At 39.2% G+C, this 22741-nt stretch overlaps 2 long non-coding RNA genes across 12 annotated transcripts in view; one reads left to right on the top strand and one right to left on the bottom strand.

Annotated features, from left to right (window-relative positions):
• Positions 1-18233, bottom strand: part of LOC111247063 (uncharacterized) — a 43867-nt gene extending 25634 nt beyond the window's left edge. For 2 of the 11 annotated variants that reach the window (XR_015323955.1, XR_015323954.1), the window contains exons 1-3: positions 8883-8987; positions 2868-2972; positions 1430-1731 (exon numbers count right to left, since the gene is read on the bottom strand). This is a non-coding gene — a long non-coding RNA (uncharacterized LOC111247063). The other 9 variants (XR_015323953.1, XR_015323951.1, XR_015323949.1 and 6 more) reach the window with 9 other exon arrangements.
• Positions 18234-18653: 420 nt separating this feature from the next.
• On the top strand, positions 18654-21848 carry LOC147756352 (uncharacterized). The gene is made up of 3 exons (XR_015323968.1): positions 18654-18894; positions 19365-19602; positions 21741-21848. It is a non-coding gene; the product is annotated as an uncharacterized LOC147756352 (long non-coding RNA).
• The last annotated feature ends 893 nt before the right edge of the window (positions 21849-22741 follow it).

Here is a 22741-nt window from a genome sequence, read left to right as displayed (position 1 = left end):
ACAGTAAAGCAAAAACAAAGACAATGCATACGTAGATAATGAATATGGGTACAAATACAAAAGTGATGCACACCTGATCGTCAAGCAAAGATCTGTTCTGTTACTAAAACAGAGAACTGCATCTGTATACGATACATATGATAAGTGGTCAAGATACCTAAGCTTTACTATGGGACAAAGACCCATTTAGCAAATTTGTATCTAGAACAAAAAAATGTTTGCAAAATGTTTTACATTGGGCCGGAATTGCCACCTTTGCCGGTCACGCTTATCCAATGCATCCATCATGTACCGCAACCATTCACTAGTCATTCTCAAAATATCCTTTCCCTAGTAAGGGAATAACTTTTCTAGAATAAGCGTGTACCAAGCAATGTCTCAGTCAGATATTAATATGTACACGTGTCATTCAGATATGCTACTGGAATTAACTGTTGGTCTTATAAGAGATCAAACGCTCCAAAACTGCAACAGTTCGACGGTTGACATTTCCTTCTCCAAGACGGTCGTTATTTCCCCATCAAAAGATCACAAGAAAAAGAAGAAAAAAAAAAACGTACCAAAGATGGTATTTGGAATCATTATAATAAGGCTTTTAGCCTTTTAAATACAAAACTTGTTAAGAATCTTTCGGTTCGCCTCATGAGAATCTTCGTCAGGTCCTTACGATAATACTACTCGGTACATTTGATGGACTGGTATCAGTTGTGCTAGCCCAAACAAATGAATATATCAATTTTCTAGGCCGTATACATGTGTTTGCTTGAAGCGTTTACCGCACAGAATACGGAGCGTAGAGCCAATAACGGTTCATCTTCATCTTGCGCCCATATAGATTAACGCTGTTTCTGGTAAACGGTAGCTAACGTTTTTCTTTTACAGCGAAAAAATGAGCAGGTAGTTTTTTGTGATGTAATATTCTGTACATCTGAATCACACTGCCGGTATATGACCTTCTAACTAGGTCGATAAAACCGTACCTTGCCTATCTGAAGGTAGTATCAGATGCTTTACCTACGCGTTTACTAAACTGTAAAGCTAGCGGGAACGACGTAGATTTCAGGAGGTCAGAGACCTTCTAGACGAAACCTCTTACAAGGCGGGAAAACGAGACAAGAAATGACTGCACACCACTGTTGTTGCGGTCGCAGCGGTGGTGGTAAGAGTTTTTAATGGAAGAACTGTAGTAGGAAATAGCTGCTGTGCGGGGCGCGCGAGTGATCCTTTCCCCGAGGATAACTCTCCGAAGGCGTCCAGAACTGGTTACCAACAGAGAAAACAAAACTGATGAACCGATCCGTTGGCCGGTCAAGCAATCGCAAAACATCTCCAGTCAGCTATCCCTTTTCTTCTCCTTGCTACTTAATTTCTATATATTACTCCTATGACCACGGAGGCGAAGATGACGAAGGAGTATATATGTACTTACATTTTTGTTTCCTCTCCTTCCCTTTTTCTTGCGTCTTATTCGTATCATTCAAAATGACCGCTCTTTCCCTTCGCGCGTGTCCTCTCGTCTCGCCTCGCCTCGCCTCGTTCCAACTGCTGTCCTTCTTCCTTTTTGTCCTCTTCAAACACCTTTAGGTATACATGTATGGACACCCCTCCGCGTCAGCTTTCGCAGGCGTTCTTCTTAACAGTGGGCGCTGTCTTTCGTTCTCATGGCTTCTGCTATCACCGAAACGATACTGACTATCACGAAGGTTTACTTCAGTAGCCGCCTGAAAAATGCTTCCATCACAGATGAGCGAACAACCGAAGGTTACGCACCATGCTATAGAAAATCCACTTGATAAGCTTCTGACACTAGAGATTTAAAAACAGATGCGCTGCTCGAATGATGCTAACAACAGCCCGAACAAATGCATATCGGATTGTTGGGGCATCACTCTCGCTAGATTACGAACCATGTTTTTTGTCCTTTTTTTCTGCATGTCAAACATACTTTGACGACTATTTGCTACTTATTGATCCTCGTGCTACTACTGCTAACTGTGATGTTGGTCTCACCCTAGTCACCTTAATTCGTCTAAATAAACCAAACTTACTTAACATCTGTCTGACACAGTGCCGCGACTCTAAATTTGCTTCCCTACTACGACTAGTTGATCACTGCAATCAATCTCGAGGAAAACAACGATATATACATATGTATATATGTAACTGAGTTTGTACGTCGTGCACAGTTTGTTGGGTCTATTCAAGCTAGTTTTTCAAGTATTTACTGCGATAGCTAAGTTTTATCAATATTATAGACACCTAAGAAAGTTTAAAGAGGCACCTGCATATGAGAAACAGCTACGCATACCTCAACATAGTCAACTAATTTTTACACGTTTTGCATTGACATCCTTTTGAGAAAGTAATGAACGCTTCTCCTTTACAGGAAGGATTTCTTAAGTTTCTGTGATTAAAATCACATACTGCTTGAAATCTGTAGTCAGTACTGAAGCTATTTTCTAGCGAATGTACGAAGGATCACTTAGCCTTTTTACAAACGAGATGGGACGTGTTCTGCATCTGATTAAGATGCGGTAGGTTGTTCTTCTCCCTGATAACCATACCAGTCTCTCTTTATACTCATCCTTGCTCCATCCTAAGACATTTTTTCTCGAGAAAAGCTTCGAAAGGTGCGAATGGTGCTATTTTTAAGGCAACCTATAAGCCTAACAGCTTGTTTTTATGGCGAACTTGGGTGCTCATCAGAAATGTGGCCCTTCGTAACAATTCCATCGGGTTTCAGTTGACGATAGGACCTAGAGCGAATTAAGAAAAAAAAAAAGAAAAGAACTTCCAGCGGCTCTAAGCTTTGTTTAATCAAAAATAACGCCAGCGTTTCACCTGTACGCATACTCTTTTGAACCTACCAAGAAGGGCGCCGTCACGTTTTTTCAATGCATCGAAAAAGGTAGGTCCGTGAACGTGACGGAGCGGGAAGCGCAGAAAGTAGACCTTGTCCCAATGCGGATTTACTGTATAGGGACGGCAAAGACGTTAGCAGGATTGATATATTATTCCTCTCTTTAACTTACACAGTATCTGCTCAGTTGGAAAACTTAAGCATCTCTATATCTAAACGACCACTTGGAGAATCAGGCTGCTCGTAAAGAGATAATGCTTAAATAAAGTAACTGAGGATTCGTGGGCGGTCCCTTAGCACGTTGCCGTAGTCGCTTGGCGTCACGATTTCTATAGATGGTCGCTATAGCTGACATCGTTTAGGCATGATTGAGGAAGGAGGAGATTCCGCCGTAGACAGTGCTAACATTTTAGCTGTATATCAATAAAAAAAAAAACAAATTAGAGGCCAATTATTCGCTAATAGCTTGTCATGTAACACATGGTGAGCATACTGTGTTGATGATATATCAGCTCAAGTAATGCTGTTAATCGCCATGCTGTAGTACTGTTTTTAAACGTGAAAAATGGGTAAACGGTAGAAAAGTTGCTATTGTCATTTCACGACCAACCAAATTAATACTATGTTCTATGGGCGAACCAACGTTACCCGTTCAGCAGCAAAAGCCCCTATCCAATCGGCTTCATTTTCCGTACTACTTTTCCCTGTAACGTACTGACAAACGAATCAATCCAATTTATATTTGGATTTTAATGCTAAGAGGAAGTGTCGTGCTATTTCATTTCGAAGAAGGTAATTGAAAAAAATCGCACTCCTTGCTATTTTTAAAAATATAGAGCAACTCCATCCTTGGTTCTCATTTACTCTTCCCAAAATATTGAGGAGAGTGGTAATTCTCTACCAGTTACTCAAACGCCTTGCTAGTCCCTTTGCAAATTTCAGACGCCTGGACCCTGAGCCTCATTAGACAGAAAGTTCGCAGCAACGGCAATCAAAGGTGCGGAGTAGACGACAGCAGTATCTAGATGTACTGGGCGATATCATCTAGCTGTTACTGCCGCTATTTCCATTTACTCGTGCTCATAGGAACTGACGCGCACACATAAGTGTTTGCCATTTTATTAGCTGGTGCACTCATCGCTGCTTACTACAGTGTAACATATGATTTATCGTCGTTTATATAACGCACCCTGGTAACAATTTCTCCAGCGCTAAGGTGTGCTTTGCGTCTATACAGATAACGTTGCTTTTTTACTGCGTGTTGGGCAGCAATTACATTAAAGCTTTCATAATATCTTATACGAAACTATCAATCATCATAATAAATATAAACAATACAAATTCGATCACAATGAAATCTAGTCCAAATATGAATGCCAGCGGCTGAAGACGCCCATTTTGCTAAAAAAAAAATGTCGTCAACAAGCGTAGCAACTGTGCAGAGGACGTTCGTCAAAATCTTAATATCGACGAGAACCAAGCAGCTGCCATTGCCAATCCCTTTCGGTGCAAACGGAAAAGAAGTGCTAATGGCGCTTAGGGGGGGTGTACTTTTCGCTCCCAAAATGAATGCTCATCAAACATGCTTTGTTTAGAGCGAGTAAAAGTTAAACACAGGACGAGTTTACATCATGTCCCGTAGCAACCACGAACTTACTGAACGCAGACTACGACGTTGCTCTAATAGCAACGTATGTACTCTTATACAAATGTAAGAAGAAGAAGTACATTCAGCGGACGGGAAATCACTTAAAGGTGTGCTAAACTATCTTGACGGTACTTTACAAAAAAGGGTTGTTGGTCCGAAAATGTATGGTGATAGAACTACGATACGTTTGTAAAATTGCCACAGCTGATACGTAAGCAAACATACGTTAAATAACGTATAAATTTTGAGCGAACTGAAGCAAGAGATGACCTGCACATTAAAAAAAAAAAAATACTAACAATTCAAATTCTGGCTTTAATTCCATATACAACGTATGATCTTATCAACCCTTACACACAGCAAGGGATGATAAATCATTATTTTCAATCTAAAAGTGCTTACTACGTTTTCCACCATGTCCATATATAACTGAAGAATCAGTTGTCATACGGTACTCAGAGAATGCCAGTTTCAATTCTAGGCTAAGCTAGAATTTGTGACCGCAGATATTTCTGCGGTTTGTACGTCAATACATAAGAGATGCAAGCGTGTCACTGCTATATTTTCCACTAGAAAATCACTACTCACAACGACGACGACGACGTCGACGTTTGCTCGGTTAGAGGCCCGGCCTTGGCTGAATGCTTAATTTCAGCGAGTTTTGCCCACCTAACTTGATTTATAGAAAGATCGACGCAAAAGAGGATGACGCTGCTGTTATTGAGGCGCTGACAAAGGATCTCAATTTTTCATGACAAAATAACACTAACATACGTTACCCTTTACAAAAGAAGGGACAACGGCAGGGTTGTCTCATGATAAACGGCATTTGAGGCGAATTGACTATAACTGGTTCTAATAGCAACGAGGTTCGCACGAGATATTTGCACGGAAACCGTTTCTCTAGGGTCACGATAGAACAAGCGTTACCACTAGTAAAACATTCGTCGTTCCGAGTTATGTAGTAATTCGGTCAGTCATCTTATAGATCCCAGTAATTAAAATCTTTTGGAGAAAAATGCGTTAGATGTAGCAGGTTCAGAGGTGCGCCGGCCGCGACAAAACGCGCCAATCAAACCACGCTAATTAGAAATCAACAAAAGAAGGACGACGACGTAGCTCAAGGGTAACTACCAAATACCAACAAAGGCGACGGCGACGACAACGACAACGACGGCGCTTTAACGCAATCGACGGGTTGGTTGCCTCTGCTGATTAATAGCTATGACACGCATAGTATCACATTAAAGTACAATTCGAGGAAAAGGAAAGTCCTGGGCAGTAGTTACTTCAACTTCCGTGTACCAACGCCGTCGATGGCGAGCTCCACCATCATCCTCTCTAAGCATTAGATAATCAAGCGAAAGTTAGTGAGTTTCTCATTAGTCTTGACGGGAGCTTCACTCACCAACTACAAGCTGCTGCTGCTGCTGATGCTGAGATGAAGCCCAATGAACGAGTAAAAATACAGAAAGCAACTTTTGAGAACATACGTCTTTATTCTTTAGTCGACAAAGACAAAACATATCGACGGTTGTCGTATAAATTATCGCGATAACTAACTTTGTAAGATACTGTCTCTGGCTTCGCAAAAACCGAACAGCTTTTTATGACCTCCCAGAGTACGAAAACTCAAATAGACCTCTCTACAGAGTTGAAAGAATTAATTGAAAATGGATTTTGAATGAATAAAGCAATCAATCAGATCGCATGCAACAACCAGCATTAGCTTCTCTGTTTTGCCTTTCCATTTATCTGTTAATCTGAAGCTTCACTTGTCGCCGCTAAATTTTCACACCATCCACTTAAATCCTACCCCGCCTAACTTGGTCGTCCACATTTACGAAGGCGTGAGTGACTTTTCAAGATGCTTCATCTCAGCAAAGGTTTCGTATATTAGACGAGTATTAAGCCACAACAGTCTCATTTCAGTACGTTCTTCAAAACGATAATGCCATGGCGCGCGCTTCACACTTTGCAATTATTACAGATTTACATGCGATCGCCTACACGTAACGCTAATAGACGCTAAAGCGTTTCAAACGATCGAAGCGAAGAGTGCGTACCAAATGGTTATAAAGCTTGGAGGATCCTTGCGTAGCAAACAAGTCAAAATACATCCTCGACCAGTTTAATTGGGAAGTTCGGACGTAGTCGCCGCGTTCGAGTGTTCAACAAACGCACTCTATTAAAAATTCATTATTTCAAAAACAATACTGTGCGATTGTTGTTTGTAGTAAGCATAAGCGGCCCGCCCATAAATTCTGTTCACTTAAGATGAGACTTATCCTTTAGGTACACAAATTGGCTGTTATAATAGTTAATCTTAACTTACAGATAGTGTAAAATGAATCAGTCATGCTATTATTATGACTTCCTAAAGAGTGCGCCATGAACGAAATACAGATCAACAGCGTCTTACGCAATCACGAACATTACGCTTTTTGAAAATGTCCTAGCGTGCAATAAGTTGCCCTTTAACTTTCCGAGTAACTTTCCTTGAATAGTAAATTTTTCGGCGCAATTCTAGCGAAGACTCTGTTGGGGTGTTAATAATGAAAAAAACACGTTCCACGGACGACCATGATCGAACGAACGGAAACAAAGCACTCACCATTATTGACTTTGTCAATTGCGTCCACTAATGAATAGCTAGTGACAACACTGCTTCCAGCCAAAATTGTACAAGTAAAACAAGATGGCGTAGGAAAATTGAGGCTTTTGCAACAAATAGAATTCATCTCATACTTGTTTTCGAAATATCTGTAGTAGTACGCTTTGTTCAAAAATATAAACGACCACTTTTACAGCGGTGCAGCAAATACTGGAAAGCAAAAACAGAGGAACTTGTTTCGTATACGAAAAAAAAACAATTTATTAAAACAGCATAATACTCTTATTATTGACAAGTTGAATAACGGCAACGAATGTGCTAACTATCGGAACGTATAGAGTCGCCATTTTCTATATTTAACAGAAAAGTGCAATATTTTGGTAATAGTCAGCTTTCAAGGTTTATTGCCTATCGATTTTTTTATTTACTAGCGCGTCATAATGAACAATGTAGACTACGTTGACCTATTTCGTCCTAAACGTTTTTTTCTGGCCAAGTGTACCGACCGAATATGCGTGGTGCAGTTTATTAAGTTTATTCATTAAGTTTTATAGCAATTAAGCTATAATTAGTATAATAACAGGTTTGTTTGAGCAGTGTATACGATTTGATTACGTATAACGGTACACCCGCGCCCCTCGCCGTCATAAGAGTCGCGCGAAACACTATTACAAGGCGATTTTTCTGTGTGTAGCGCAGGACCAAGCGCTTTGTCGTTAAGCGACAGGGACAGTCCAGTTGGCATTACAGGTACAAGCTCTAAACTGCACACTATCGCACTGATACATCTATCAAGGCGGAGTCACTCCAAACAGTTGACGGTTTTTGTGAGAAACTTAAATTGAAATTTATTAAAAAGTAATCTAGAACTTAGCGACAAGGATCGTCGCATGATAACAATGACAGGATAAGAGCGCTGGGCTCATCTTGCCTTAAATGCCCTTATCATTAATAACAAAGCAGCGATTTCGTCCGGGCAATTTTAGCTGCTGTTATATGTTCCTTACTACCGAACGCTGGAAAATTGTTTTTTACCGTAAGAAAAAATAGCTTTACCGACGTCAGAGTCGACTTAGGCGCAACACGAATATAACGAAACTAAAAACAGAAATTATCCGCTGGTTTTAGCAGATGGTAAATACATCGCAGACGGCGTCACAGCACTGTATAAATATATTTGTTTCTATCTAAATTCACGACAACGTACTCCCGTCGTCGATTTAACTTGCACGGCACTAGCGAAATACATGGTTTGAATTTATCAAGGGGTGTTTTTATCAAGTTCACAATGAGGATTCTCGATACATACTTTGGGTGGTTGATATTTTGTCGTATCCACCAAAAATGCTTGCCACCGATAAAGGTAAAAAATATATTAGGTTTTCAGTGATCTAGGCGATATACACTTCGTACGGCATTCACCACTATGACGCAGGTTCCGGGAACGCTTCCGAAAGCGTCTCCTAGACCCTGGAAAACTCTTAAATCGTCCCTTACTCCGCACCATATACAGAGCTTAGCACTAAAAAGCAGATCGATGTGTTATCCTATTTCACTATACGATGTAACGTCACGTGTCGTGGCTCACACAGTCTAACGCCAAATTCTATTGGAAAAAGAATGAGGCTTTTCAGTAGCTGTACTTGGGAAGATTGCACAAATTTCGCCTAACATACAAAACGAAAGATCTTGTTCGAGTTAGTCGTATCAGATACACGAGCAAAGTTCCTGAAATCATCAGAGTTTTACCAATTGCTTACCCTTCGTTCAGAATAAAGAGTACTGAACCTATTCGGGATGGTGAACGGTTTCTTGTAGGATCTTTCTACTCAAGCAAGCTAGCGTCGGCTACGCACTCACCCCGACCTTGCCACAGCTTTTCTAATGATTCCGACATCGCTGCTGGCGCTGACGATATCCACGCAGCATTTTGTGAATGAACCATTTGGGCCGTTCATTGTTTCCGTAAAATCTGCTAGCTCAATCATGTTGGGTCTCTATTGACTGTCAAGTTTATAATCAAGAACCCGCTGTTAATGTTGTTCGTAGCTATGATTTATAATGCGTTTAGTTCTCGTTGAAGTTTACGACGATAAAACAACCTGACGAAACGCCAGCGTTAGTTGCTGATAACGCAGGGAGGAGCTATTCATTTTTTAATTCGTTATCGATATTTGTCGCATAAGGTAATAGTTGTAGCAGTGGAAGTGCTGTTTGCTGGAGCTGAGAAGAAAGATGAAAAAGGGATTGTTTAAGCTGCTATGACTCGATCGCACCATATATGTCTCCTTCGTCATCGATACAATCGATAATGAACTTTTTAAGTGGTAATAACACTCTCCTGGAAGTGCTACCAGAGCTAAATGAAGTGATTAAACATTATTTTAAATATTTTTCTTTATATCTACACATACTATATATAATACTACACATACTATATAAATCCAAATTGATTCTGTACCCAAAACGTCATCCTGACTTAAGAACCTTTAATATTTTTTCACAGTAAATATATGCTCGTCTATGGGACGTCTCAAAAGCCGAATTTTTCAATAATAGCAATAATAGCAACAATATTGTATTAAATATATATCTCCCGTAACATGTTGATCTGGTGCGTAGCCATAGCTTAACATTTCTTCATATGTTGGCATTCTTATGCCAGAAAATCCCACCACCATAAAGGCTACCGTCTCTTCAACTTTTTCATAGATGAGTGCAAAATATTCCATAAATAATTTCTAAAATTTGCATTACGCGAGAATGAAAGTGCGGACGAGGTATGCATTAAACGTTACTGATTTGAATTCGGCTGGCGATGAACGTTGATGATGTTTACATTTGTATGTAAATGTAAACAATCTTTAAAAAGAAATCGGCTATATCCATAGGATAAGCGTTCATTCTGGCTAGTTCTGGGGCACTCGTTCCATGACTGGACTTTTTGAAAGCCATTAGCAAGAACTGGGATTTACTGAATACCACTTTGTCACATAGTTAACCCAGGTATCGCCGTTATGTTCAAAGAAGATCATAAGCAAGGCTGCGTCTCGAGAATGACTTATATAAGATGGCCTGCTCGACATCAAACATGACAAAATGGCGTGTATGTTTGAATTGTGCAATGGAGAAGTTAGAAACATTTTAGCAATAGGAATACTTTAATAATGTGTCTATTGCAAGCAACTAGAATAATTCTGAAATCATCGACAGCCTGCTAAGTAAGACGACGACGACGACACGTTTGAATCCAAAAACAAAGTTTTATAAGAAGCTAAATTAAACGAGGGACGAAAAGTTTCTCAATAGTTTCTTGTACCTCGTTACATAATGTTTGCGTTCGTATATATATATATATATATATATATATATATATATATATATATATATATATATAATAGTGTGATTTCATGCATGTATGAAGCGAATGATATACCGTTGCAGTAGAAGGTTCATCTATAACCAGAACTAAAAATCTCAAATATTAATTGTAGCATAATAGATACGATTAATAATATTTTAAATAAATTATATAAAAATAAAAAAAGTACACTTTGTTGTCATAAAAATGCTACAGTGATATTAGGCCCCTTGACTAAAATGCTAATTTTTATTAAAATTTAAGTTTGTGTACATACATATATCATAATGCATAACGTAAAGCGTATTTATAATAAGGTCCACTTAAGGTCCATTTAAGAACCACTCTAACGAACCTGCGTTCTAGAGTTTTTGGATTTGCGAGGATTCAATCTAGATTTGATTATGTGGAGAAATACTTCCTTTCGATCACCATGACCGTATTTTCCCTATATTCTGTCAACCGTCCTTCCTGTATATCCCACTGGCGCAGGTACTCATTATCCATGATAAAATTTTAAAAAGTTCAATTTTCTCGTCTGAGTATGCTTTCTGTTTTTGATACGTATATTACAGACAACCTTCCCTCTGTCTGTAGTATTTTTTGTAACTAACTACGCTTGTGGTAGCAGATTTGAAATAGTTTATCGTGTTCGACGCGCACTATATTATCTAAGAAGTATGAGCAGCGAATTTTTAAATAAACTCTGATTTTTTTTATTTATGTGTAAAAACCCATTAGCTTCAACAGCCAGAAAGAACGGAAGCGAAAATTGCAATACCTTTACTTGACAAGACATTCGTCCCTAGTCCCTAGCCTAGCCCATTAAGTCGCAAAGAGAATTTCTGATGAAAGAAACTGGGAAGGAAAAGCTTCATTTGAATGGTAGAGGACATACAAATTTATATAACACTGTTTGATCTAAATACCAGTTCCTTTCTATAAATCAGACATATTATTCACTAAAATATTATCCTGTTCATCTGTGTATCCACATGGCGCTCAAACTCAACATTTATTTGTAGAACTTAGCTCAGCTCCAGTGTTGTATCAAACGACCTGCTTTTTAAATTTGGTCTTCATATTGTATGATGAATTTGTATAGTACGACATTCGAGCTTTCCTTGACTATAGCTAGCTTGCTACTGTTCTAAAAAGCGTGTGTCTAGCAAAATTCCCAAAAAGTAAGCCGGTCAGTATCGCTGTCACTCATCGCGACCAATAGCCAGTTAGCAATTAGACACCAGTTTACATTGGCTTCGCTGCTTTTTGGTCCGTGACGAAGTCAAACGTTGCCCTACATTGTAGCCAGTGGCTGTAAGAGATTCCTAGTTTCTTTTCAGGCTACCCCGCAAGACCTTCGGTTCAACGCCTGTGGGCGACCTCCTACATCTGTATTGTTTAATTACTAAATATCACAACGTACGTTCACACACCAACGAAGTACTGATGATCGCCAATAAGCTCATGGACAAGTCTAGCTTAGTATTAAAGCTTTATTTATTAGTGTCCTAGAAAGTGTAGTAACGGAAAGTGAGCAGTCTACGTGTTTTGTTTCGGCGGTGCTATATCCAGCTGTATAATTTACTGAGTGTCATGATCATGGCCTGAGTTGCAATATACCTAAACCTATCTGGTATTTTCTTGCATGCAATTTTCCATTACGCTTATTTGTTTTATCGAATTTTGATTATCGCCAGTAGTTATACAAGTTTATCAAAGCAGCTTCGTCAATGATGAAACGTTTCTTCACGTAGAATCTTAAGCAATAGTTAGTTATAACATAATCAAAGATTTTAATTGCGTGTTTATTAGTATAGGTCGTATGGTAGGTAAACATCGTTTAGAGACGAACGGCCCTCAAATGCCAACGGCGCAATAATTGGCAGAAAACGTAAAGTGACAAAATCTATGTACATCATCTTACCTTAAAAATATCGAAGCTTTTTAATTACAACATTTCTTGTAGCAAACTGGACGGAGTTTCCTATATATATATATATATATATTTCCAAGTTTCCTATATGTGTATACGATATGCCAGGTCAGAAAGGCAGTTATGTCTAACATAAAGATAATGGCGCGCAAATTTTAAAAACGGAGTTAGCTGTAAGCATAACCAATTACGGCTAAAGATCGTATAGTAGATTATAACGATACGCCCCTAGCGCCTTTCAGCCATTACTGCTTAAAATACCTTATATGTTTGTGCTAGACTGTGATATCTGCAAGCAAACATGTTACATATTTTTCAGTTGTTTATCATTTTAGTGTTTTATCTGACCGTTTTTTACATTTGCACATTATTATTATTACTATTATGATACACCATAACATTATATAAATAGTTCAATTAATTTTAGTGCGTTCTGATATCGGACTACAGCGTGCAAGTTCAATGGATGTACATTAGTATCAACAAAAATAAAACGATCAGTGATAGAACAAAGAGAACGAAAGCTTTGGTCTGCCCAAAGCCCCTGCGATTTACTGAACAATATTATTATATTTAAAGATTGAACATTCTTGTACGCCACCAATACAAAGCTTGGCTAGACATTCCTGCTACTTTAGCGGAACTTGTAATAAGCGGTTTGCGCACCTGTATTTTTTTATTTGTTCCTTTTTTGACTTAAATAAGGACATGTGTTGTTAAGACGATTAGCGTTTAGCTTCCGTCCTGCAAAAGCTTTAGGCGTCACCGGCATATCCGGAGGCGAATACTGCAAGCCCATTTAAACGGTTTAATAGGACTGAAAAGTCCGCATACGTATTATCTTGCCATAGAAAGCATTCTTTACAAATCCAAGTACATGTAATGAAAAAAGTTTGGACCAAAGTATGATCGCATTCGAGGATAGGTTTCTCCTCGACTAAACTAAACCTGCTCCACATGTGTTACGTGTAAAATATGGACACCATAACAAACCACTTGTTCTTCACGAAAAAACATTTTAGAATTAATGCAAAATACCTTTTTGGAACTAATTGGCGTTTGACCCTGTAAGCGTTCTGCGTACGTAGCTCTAGTTGGCTCATAAAAGGCTTAAAGAGACCCTGGCACGTTGTTCCTCTAGGACCTCTTTGGCGGCCAGAAGAGGCACGATAATAGAATTCTCGCAAAATTGCACATTGATCCTATCACGAGACTTAAAACGGCCCTCTACCTTCGGCTAACGTGCGATGCTATCGATACGTAGAGAAAAGCAGTTCATCTAACTGGATTGGATAGGGTGCTTTACACAATGTATGACAAAGACAGGAGCGTACTCAATAATCTATACCCCTCCGTAATTTGCCAGATTTCATCGCATCCTATTTGCCACGCTGGTGGCATATGGGATTGCGCAACACCTAAGCTTTCTAAATAAACACTGTAGAAATTTTAACACGCTATTTAAAATGATGTTGATGTTTCGCGCTCTGCGGTATATTGGCCACGAACGTGAATTAGGTTAGCAGGTTTTTCGCATGTGATTTGCCGTTTGCGGTAGACGTTAGAAGTTACTCTTCTATTACCTTCATTGGTACGTTTCAGCTATTTCGCACAGACCCTAGGTTGCACTTCAGAGAAATGCAAATAGGCGCAGAAGGTTTTTCCCAACCTGACGTCTGCCCACGTCTTTTCGCTATATGTTCAACCAAACGAGGTTCTTTGATCGAAGCATTTGTTATAATGCAAACCACCGCGATAGCAAGCTGACAAGAACACGCTAAAGAGATGCAGTGCTCAAATTTGGACAAATATTTGAAATGTAGGTAGAGTTTAAATATTCCAAAATAAACTTGTTCACAGGGGAGAGATCTAGCTTCTACGATACAGACCTGCCTATTATACGCTGTTGCCATCTCTCGCTGCTTTCAACATTGGAACGGCTGGTGGCCATGTCTGTTTTCTATTAATGAAACAATGTGATCCTGCATACGCCCTTATGTTTCTTGCCTTTTTTGCGCTTGTGTTTTGATAGCTACCTTTGTCCAAATGCTTATCCTCTTACCCATTATTATTATCGTTTGTTAAACGAAAATGGAAATATATACGGCGTAATTTTACAGTGTTACGCCTTTTTTTTTTTGTTTTCCAGATGCATATGAACTCAGAGTATGATATACTATCATCTAAACTTCTAATAGACGAGTTGTAGTTAGTTACCGATGGCAAATGCGCTGAGTAAGCTTGACATCAGACCGTTAGAGGTCTGACTATGAAGCTAAAAATGTCTCTTCTGAGAAAAGACAGGTGCGCTAACAATGCGACCGTAATGTTTTAGCGCTAACATATGGACACTACGTGGCTGCGACGCCTAGCGCGCTCTTCACCGTTTCCTTTGGAGAGTCTAAACTTGACCGCCATATAAATACATTTTATCTGATTTAGGCTGTAGGATATTACATCTGCAGTTAGCAAAATTAATAATCCGCAAATATGATTTTTTGTGTACCATCTATACCATCTATATCTGTGTACCTCAGCGCTTGCTATTTAGTCTAGAACAAATGACCCAACTCGGCAGCCTGCTAGTCCCCTAATTTGAATATTCACGGTAACCTTTCGTATTATTTATCATGAAAGTGAGTTTTCCCTGACATTTATCGCGTATTTAGGGCAGAGCGTAAAACTTACAGTGCCGGCCTTACCTTACGGTGACCGACAAAACATTGCAGGATATCCAAACGTAAGTCATTCCAATGACAGAGATGATAAGACACGTACTTAAAATAAATAAATATTAATTAAATATCAAACTAGCATGGATAAAGGAGAAAAATATGGCCATAGCACGTGGCATGGCAATTCTCTTGTTGAAAACTAGATATCCGCAAACTTGAAACGTGTGGTTTTCTCTAGAACATGACATTCTGTAATTCATGTTAATGTCGGATTAACCTCTGTTAACGTCTGTCACACACCAGTTGTCCCAGAATCATTTGAAAAGAATCTTCATGTGGGAGCTTACGGTGGATTCATTTAAATGAAACGCTTACAGAGTGCTTCCATAGAGCAAATTACAAATATGTATAATCCAGGCCGGCCGTGGTTCTTCATATAGTCACCCGAAATATTTATCTTCCATATGATTGATGGTGACAAGCGTCAATTATTTAATTTTTTTCAAAGCAGCCTATTTATAGCAGCTTATTTACTATATAAACTGAACTAAAATTTTTCCGCTTGTTGTATGGTTCAAAAGTTCGACTTCGCAATGAACATTAGCAATGGATGGCCTTGATTGCTCCAATCACTGCTGCATGATCCTGCAAATCTCGTGTACACCGTTACCTTGAATACCCGGAAGAGAAAAGCTTTGCTGGTTGCTATACTTTTTCATTATTAGTATTAGTTCCTTTTGGTTAAGTTTTATTTACATGTATGGCATGGGATGTCCCTGCGGTTTAGGCGAATTCTCTCTATGCGATAGCAGTTCTTGCAAACCGCTGCTCTTGTCCTTTTGGTCAACATGTTTTGATATTGCTGCCGTCTTCCGTGTGCTTGTGTCTTTTAGATCGAAATGTTTAATTTATGCTGGAACTCGTGCTCTCCTACCTAAATGACAGACATCTCTCTGGATTTTACGGATTTCTGTCGCAACAAACTATTGATATCGAATAATTTTTATAGAGAACCATACCCACGATGAGCTACTGACATAGCCTCTGAAATCAATCAAGTAAGTTTCAAGCAGTGAAGAAAAATTCTTCATTGCTTGAAATTCACATAAAACATACAGATATTCCGTCGTACGTACTTGAAACTACATTGAATAGTCTACAGCCAGTTTCAATACATACCGCATTTAGTTTTAGATTTATTAATTTATCGCTTGAGCGCATTTTATGCTCTCAGAAACACGAGTTGCGGATGGTTCTTCCTCATACTGAGAACACTAGCACTCAGGCGTAGCACGCTCACATACGCACTCACTGAAATGTTTGCAGGTATCTCTAAGGCATCACACTGCTCAGCGTTAGAAAAAAAGTTCGATCCGTCCCCTCTAACAGCAGTCGTTCAACCGAACCATACTCGCTCACCGCTACTCTGAGTCATCCTCAATCCGTCACCATGCGATACACTTATTCAACTTTTCTTTCTTTGTTTTAGCTTCGATTATAGCGTTGTTCCTTTACGTTTAACGCCCCTCCACGATCATTTTCAGCATAGTTTCTCGGAACAGCCCTGGAAGGTCAGCTCTTAATTTCTGTATTTGTTACCTCCCTTTAGTCAAAAACGCGCCGACACGTTTCTGTGTACGTGCCTCATCAGACACAAATACCACCTCCGAAGAAGCTGTTAATCGACAGCGTCCGGTTCATTTCAACCAATGACACATGGAATAGACAGTTAGTCCAAGGGCTGACGTTTGGATCGACGTTTGGACTAAATCTAATGAAACCACTACTATACATACTGGACATCGATTTCCGCATTGGACGGACCAATAATGGTTGGAAGGTAGCAGCCAGCTGTCACTACCACAATGTTTGCGCAGCTATACGGACAACTGCCCAAAACGAACACGACATCTAAATAGCTGCCATTGCTCTAACTCAGAATCACGCGCTAGTAATTGTGCAATACGCTTATAGATACGACTAGGGTAGGGTGGTGTCTGTGCAGGTGAAGGGCCACCTTCTTAAAAACTGACAAATAGAAAACCGTGACTACTGCCAGTAACTCCGGCAGTATTTGTGCTGAAGTAGTAATAGCCTCGCCTAGAGTTTTTAGATTCCGGCAAATCCTGTAATAACCTGATGCCTAACGAACAAGGCGTCGATGACTTGTAAACTAGTAATCCACAAACGAGCAAATCTCGACAACGATGATCAACATCTTCCAAATTTGAAAGAAAATTGTAAACTGAAAAATATGTTCACCTAGAGCCTTACATGATGATTCCTAAGGATTTACTATTTATCTAGGGTGGCGCTTCTCCAGCTTGTCGTCTCAGTGTGCAAGCATATCCGTACGTCTACTGCTTACTATAATCGTTAACAGAGTTCAGGACAGTATATTAGATAACACAAAATGATCGAGTGCGAATCATCCATCCATCTGCCCGTACATTTGTGTATGTTAAATTACGTTTACCATAAAGGTTATCTAGCTAGTGCAAGGGTTAGGGTACTTTAGCTGTCACCAATGTACCCAGTGCACGTGCAACCCCATCCAGGCACACTTTGTGGTCTACATTGCTGCCAACTCCATCTTTCATTCAGACGCCCCGCTACTTCGCAAATTTATACCCTTTCGTACCAGAATCCGGATACCAGATCAGAACCAAAGTCCAATAGAACACTAAGGGGACCCTTGCCTTTGCAAAGCCACAAAACTGCGACACTTTCTCAATGTTACATAACCACTTCACAGTCATCACATAGTAATGTGACTCCTTCAAGTACTGTGCATCGACCGGCAAAGTGGTGCTATGCAAATCGATGCATAGAGTTGACTTCGTCCCCATTCTACCAGTCTGATTCTTCGGAAAATCTAAGTCTACTGGGCTTTAGCGCACCATAAAGCGCAAATAACATCCGTTTGCAATTTCGAAAGCTATGTATCTCCATCGCGGCTTAACAGAGGATTTACTTCTCTATAAACATACAAATTCACGTCATTGTTTCTTCATCACAGTTTGTCTGGGGACGTCCAAAGCCGAGCTTAGGAACCAGAATATAGAGTACCTCGATCGCTCGCGATTCGTCTATCAAAACGTTGTCGTCCAATATACACTCGCTTATCATTCGGCTTTAACTCTACCTTAAGGTCCGTCTGGAAAGCTCTTTTCTCTTGCCCTCTTGATGTCAGCAGTGGTGTTGCTATGCTACGCTTGGCTTACGTTCGCAACCGTTCGATTTGTCTTAGCGTTTACGCGGCTACAAGCAGTGACGCAAGCTCGATATACTATAGCTATAATTCGGCTTGATAATAAGGTTCAGGATAGAAAAAATCTGCAGAACTTTAAACATGACCGAATATGTACCTATTTCGTAGCTATTCTAATTTTCTATCGTTTGTGAAACCATACACAACGACTGTAAGCAGCCCATATCACATATTAGACACGTTTCATTTCCTAATATCCTGTTTTGAAATTCGCACACCTTTTTGGTATGAAGCGTGCCTAATGAAGCCAAAACATCCTTTAATGCTGGCTGTTATAACGAACTCGATTTGGCAACCAGTTTGTCTAGTTTTCCTAGCGTCGTTCTGATCTTCTGTAATTTCGCAGTTGTTAGACCTGTGATTCGTACTGTATTACTTTCAGATCCTAATTTTGACTGTACTTACAAGCGGCCAACTTTAAAAGGAAGTACTGCGACAAAATCCGTTGGAGTGGTTGGTATTAAGATTATTTGTAGATAAACAATGCGATAAAGAGCAGAATACTCATCTCGCAAAGTCTGGATACACGGTGGGTTTAAATTAGTTTGCCATAAAATAATTTACTATAGGTGTATGTACATTTATGAGAAGCTACAGAATGTAGACCTGGTCTGAAATTTCTCGAATCTGCTGCGTCATTTTCATGATGGAACCTCTTGCAATGTTCCGCATTTTTCGGGAATTAAGTAATTTCCTGGCCATAGTTAGTTTGAACTGCGAATGTGCCCTAGAAGCAACGACAAGTTGTGGGGGACGGAATGTTTATATTGCAGTAAAAGTATTATATAGAAAAGATTGTCGCACAGGTTTGATATGAGGTTTCATTATCACGGTTACCTTTTCAGCAAGATTGCAGCTGATAGATTAGCTCGCATTTCCTATTGAGTTCACCAAATAGGGCGCGTGGAAAACATCATAAGTATTTTCAGTAATATCACACCATTTGCAGTTATCTTCCGCTTCTCCAAAGTAATAGACTCTATGCGCATTGCAATGCAGGTATCACTTGACCGTCTACAATAACCATAACAATATGTGACTGTCAAGTGTATGAATCAAAATATACAAGCTACGAAATAAAAAATAGTTAGATGGAAAGAACTGCCGGCCCACAACCCGCTGCGTCGAACATGCGTTCTCAGTGAACGCGTCAGCTTGACACGCCCAGAAGGTCACCTCGCACTTGCATCTTGTTGTCGGCGAACTAATGAGCACGGACACCTCTAATTCAGGAAAGGTGATACGCTCCTAGCGCCTATACCATTATCTCGGTGCATCTAACCCATTACAGTAATGTTGTTTTCTTCAGTTAGTAAATCTATCAGCGATATATATGCCGTTGCAGTTATCCTGCACCAGTCCAATTCGAATATTAATAATGCTGTAATTATCTTTAGCCCGCTCTAATATGCCAAACCTAAGCTTCAGCATACCTCATTGCTTTATTGCCACTGTTATAATTTTACAAACGTCCGCTCGAAATGCCCTTAAGGCATCGTTATCGATTATCCGGTGGCAATTTTCCCCTTAATTTAGTAAAGTTCTTAATTAGGGTCAATGATCCTGTTATTTAGACGAGTTATTCTACTAACCCATTTATCACGGCAGTAATTGATTCCGTATTCTTCTTCTAATCATGTATCTCCTCAAGTGACTGTAATTAATCCGTGTTCGAAAAAAGAACTTGGCTCGATTTAAAAGTTGTAAACAAAAAACTAAATAAATGATACACGTAAATTTTGTCCTCAGTTGCGCACGCGGTGCCACTCTGAGTTAATCCAGCCCCTTGCCCGTTCATACGTATTACCGCTCTTCAATTGGATCGGTCCTATAATTTCGATACCCTGTTGCATTTACCCTGTGTTCCCATTTCTATTAATTCTACCATCTGGAAAAATTATTTTCCCGAAGTGAGGAATATAAATCACATATGCCAAAATAGTTCGGATTTAATCAACTATTTCGTAAGTGAGCCAGATTAGCATTTCGCTCCCGCTAGATATCCATATCATCATGATACCGATGATTTTCCGCACGAATCACCGGTTTATGATCAAATCACAAAATGGTAAAAGATCAATGTTTTTTCCCCAAATTCAATCGTGTGCCTATTTTGTCTGGCTTGGAAAAACAAACAGTTTTTTAATACGTACCTTTGAGAAGCTAATCGTTAAAAATTGTCAGTTTTGCAAAATTTATATTAACTTGTGTGAAATGACAAAAAAACAAACTAAAGCAGGTAGAATTTTATAGGATGTGACTCTAGTGATAAATAGATACGTATAGATATAGATATAAATATAGATGAGATAGATGTAGATATAGATAAATAGATAGATGAATTAGAGATAGATGTATAGATATAGACAGATAGATGTAAATATATATAGATAGATAAAGCTAAAGATAGACAAGTAAAGATAAAGATAAATAAAGACAAATAAAACTAATGATAGATATATAAAAATAGATAAAGATCGCTTGATATATATAGATAGATAGATCTAGATAATGATATATACAGATAATGATAGGTAGTTGGACGCAGCTATTTTATCACGCTCTTTTAATATCTAATTCCTGTTACATCCAATCTTTCAATCATCCTTGATCATAGAGAAACTTTTTCATAGGCGTTATTCTTACTTTTTTGCATTCTTATCCCGTGGCAATCATCCGGTTATTAAAATCATACGTTCTTTATTGATTCAGTTTGTTACTTTGTGTTAATTAACCCGTTAAATAGACCTGGGATAGTTTATTCTTCAGTAATTATAAAGGATTTTGGAAAAAAAAATCATTCCACTGGATTAATACTAAGAGTTACTAATTGCAGAAACATAAAAAATATACAGTTTTCTTTCAAACTTTTGTGTTTCTTTGTGGATCTTCAAAGAATAGACAATTGTACAATATAAACTTTTGACTAAATCTCAAGGATTCTCTGCAGCAAGTCGCCGAAAATGGTCAATTTGACTAAATTAATATCACGCTTTGTTTCTTCTTCTTTGCAAAAGAATATTTATGCAACCGGATTTATCTAGTGGGCAGTTCTTTTAAAGACAAAACTTAGACAAAAATCAAAGGTAGTTCTTATAAAATGCACGATGATAATGTGGTTTAGGTCTTTGGTATATTTATCGCAGCTGATGCTACAGCTCGTAGTATCGGTCTATCCGTCCGTCCGTCCGTCCGTCCGTGAAATTTTTATAATGAAAAGTTGTGTTTTTCAAGCTCTCTTTCGTCGGCTATGTCTGATCTCTTGTCGACATTGGACTTTCGCGGCCGAGCGCTCATCCCGAACCATTGTTTTAGTTCCGGCGAAGCCGTAAATCACGACCTGACGCCGCTCCTGGTTTTAACGGTTGGTTTCAGGGCCTGTCTCTTGCGATGATTTGACTGTGCGTCGCGTCAAGACCCCGTACTCACCTGGATAGTGCCCTGTGATTTTTTTGTCCGAGACTAAGGAAAAGTCTGAAAGAGAAGCGTGTAGACACGATAGAAGAAATAAAGAAGAAAAGATCCTTAACCGAGCTGAAGGCTTTTTTGATGATTCAATTTTATCGATTAGGGAAAAGCGACTTATCAATGCTTCGCTACTTAACTCATTTAAAGTTTCGATATAAAATCCGTTTCCACTATCTCTGTTCACCGTAATAAGCTATCTATATTGCATGAGATCACAAACGACTTCAAATGGGATTTGCTGTTATCAGGGCTTGACGTAATACGCTCCAACTGTGTTGGCCCGTAGGCCTTTAGACGATGCTGTGGACCCGCTATCCGCCATTAAACACGTAAGCATTACGACATCGACCGCGCCACATCGAGTTTACAGAACATCTATAGGCGGTACGGTATTTTGATTAATATTATTTGACACGCTTGTCGTGTAGCATTTGTATAGACTTAAAAATATATATATAAACATTTCAAGATAAGGTTGAGTAAGACTTTAACCTTGTTCAATTTATCCTAAGCAAGTCTGGCCTGTGAGGTTACATACACACTGTTGGCCACGCCATATCTCTTACAAAAAGAGTCCACGCACAGGAAAAGGTGAATTAGTGGTACCCGACGGCGTAGTGTAGGGCTCACGATGAAAAATCTTGTCAGCATATATCTGTTCCATTGATTCGCCCCCTTCCGCGCATCGTAATTCATTGCACCTGATCCAGAACTTGGGGTTAACTTTAGAAGCTTTCTTTGCTGAGTTGCAAGTACGTCATTAAAAGGAAAAGTTGCGGAAAAGTCGAACTGTTTTTTTTGGTTGAATAAAGATCTTTCGATGAATAAAATAACGTCGACAAGGAAGTACACGAGTATTGAGCTATACGGTGAAAGGCTAACACGCGTTTGAGGTAGGACGCTTTCGA

This window comes from Varroa destructor, unplaced genomic scaffold, assembly GCF_002443255.2.
Source record: "Varroa destructor unplaced genomic scaffold, Vdes_3.0 BEIS01000003.1, whole genome shotgun sequence".
Lineage (NCBI taxonomy): Eukaryota > Metazoa > Arthropoda > Arachnida > Mesostigmata > Varroidae > Varroa > Varroa destructor.
The sequence above is the reverse complement of the archived record's forward strand: the minus strand, read 5'-3'. Positions and strand labels throughout refer to the sequence as shown.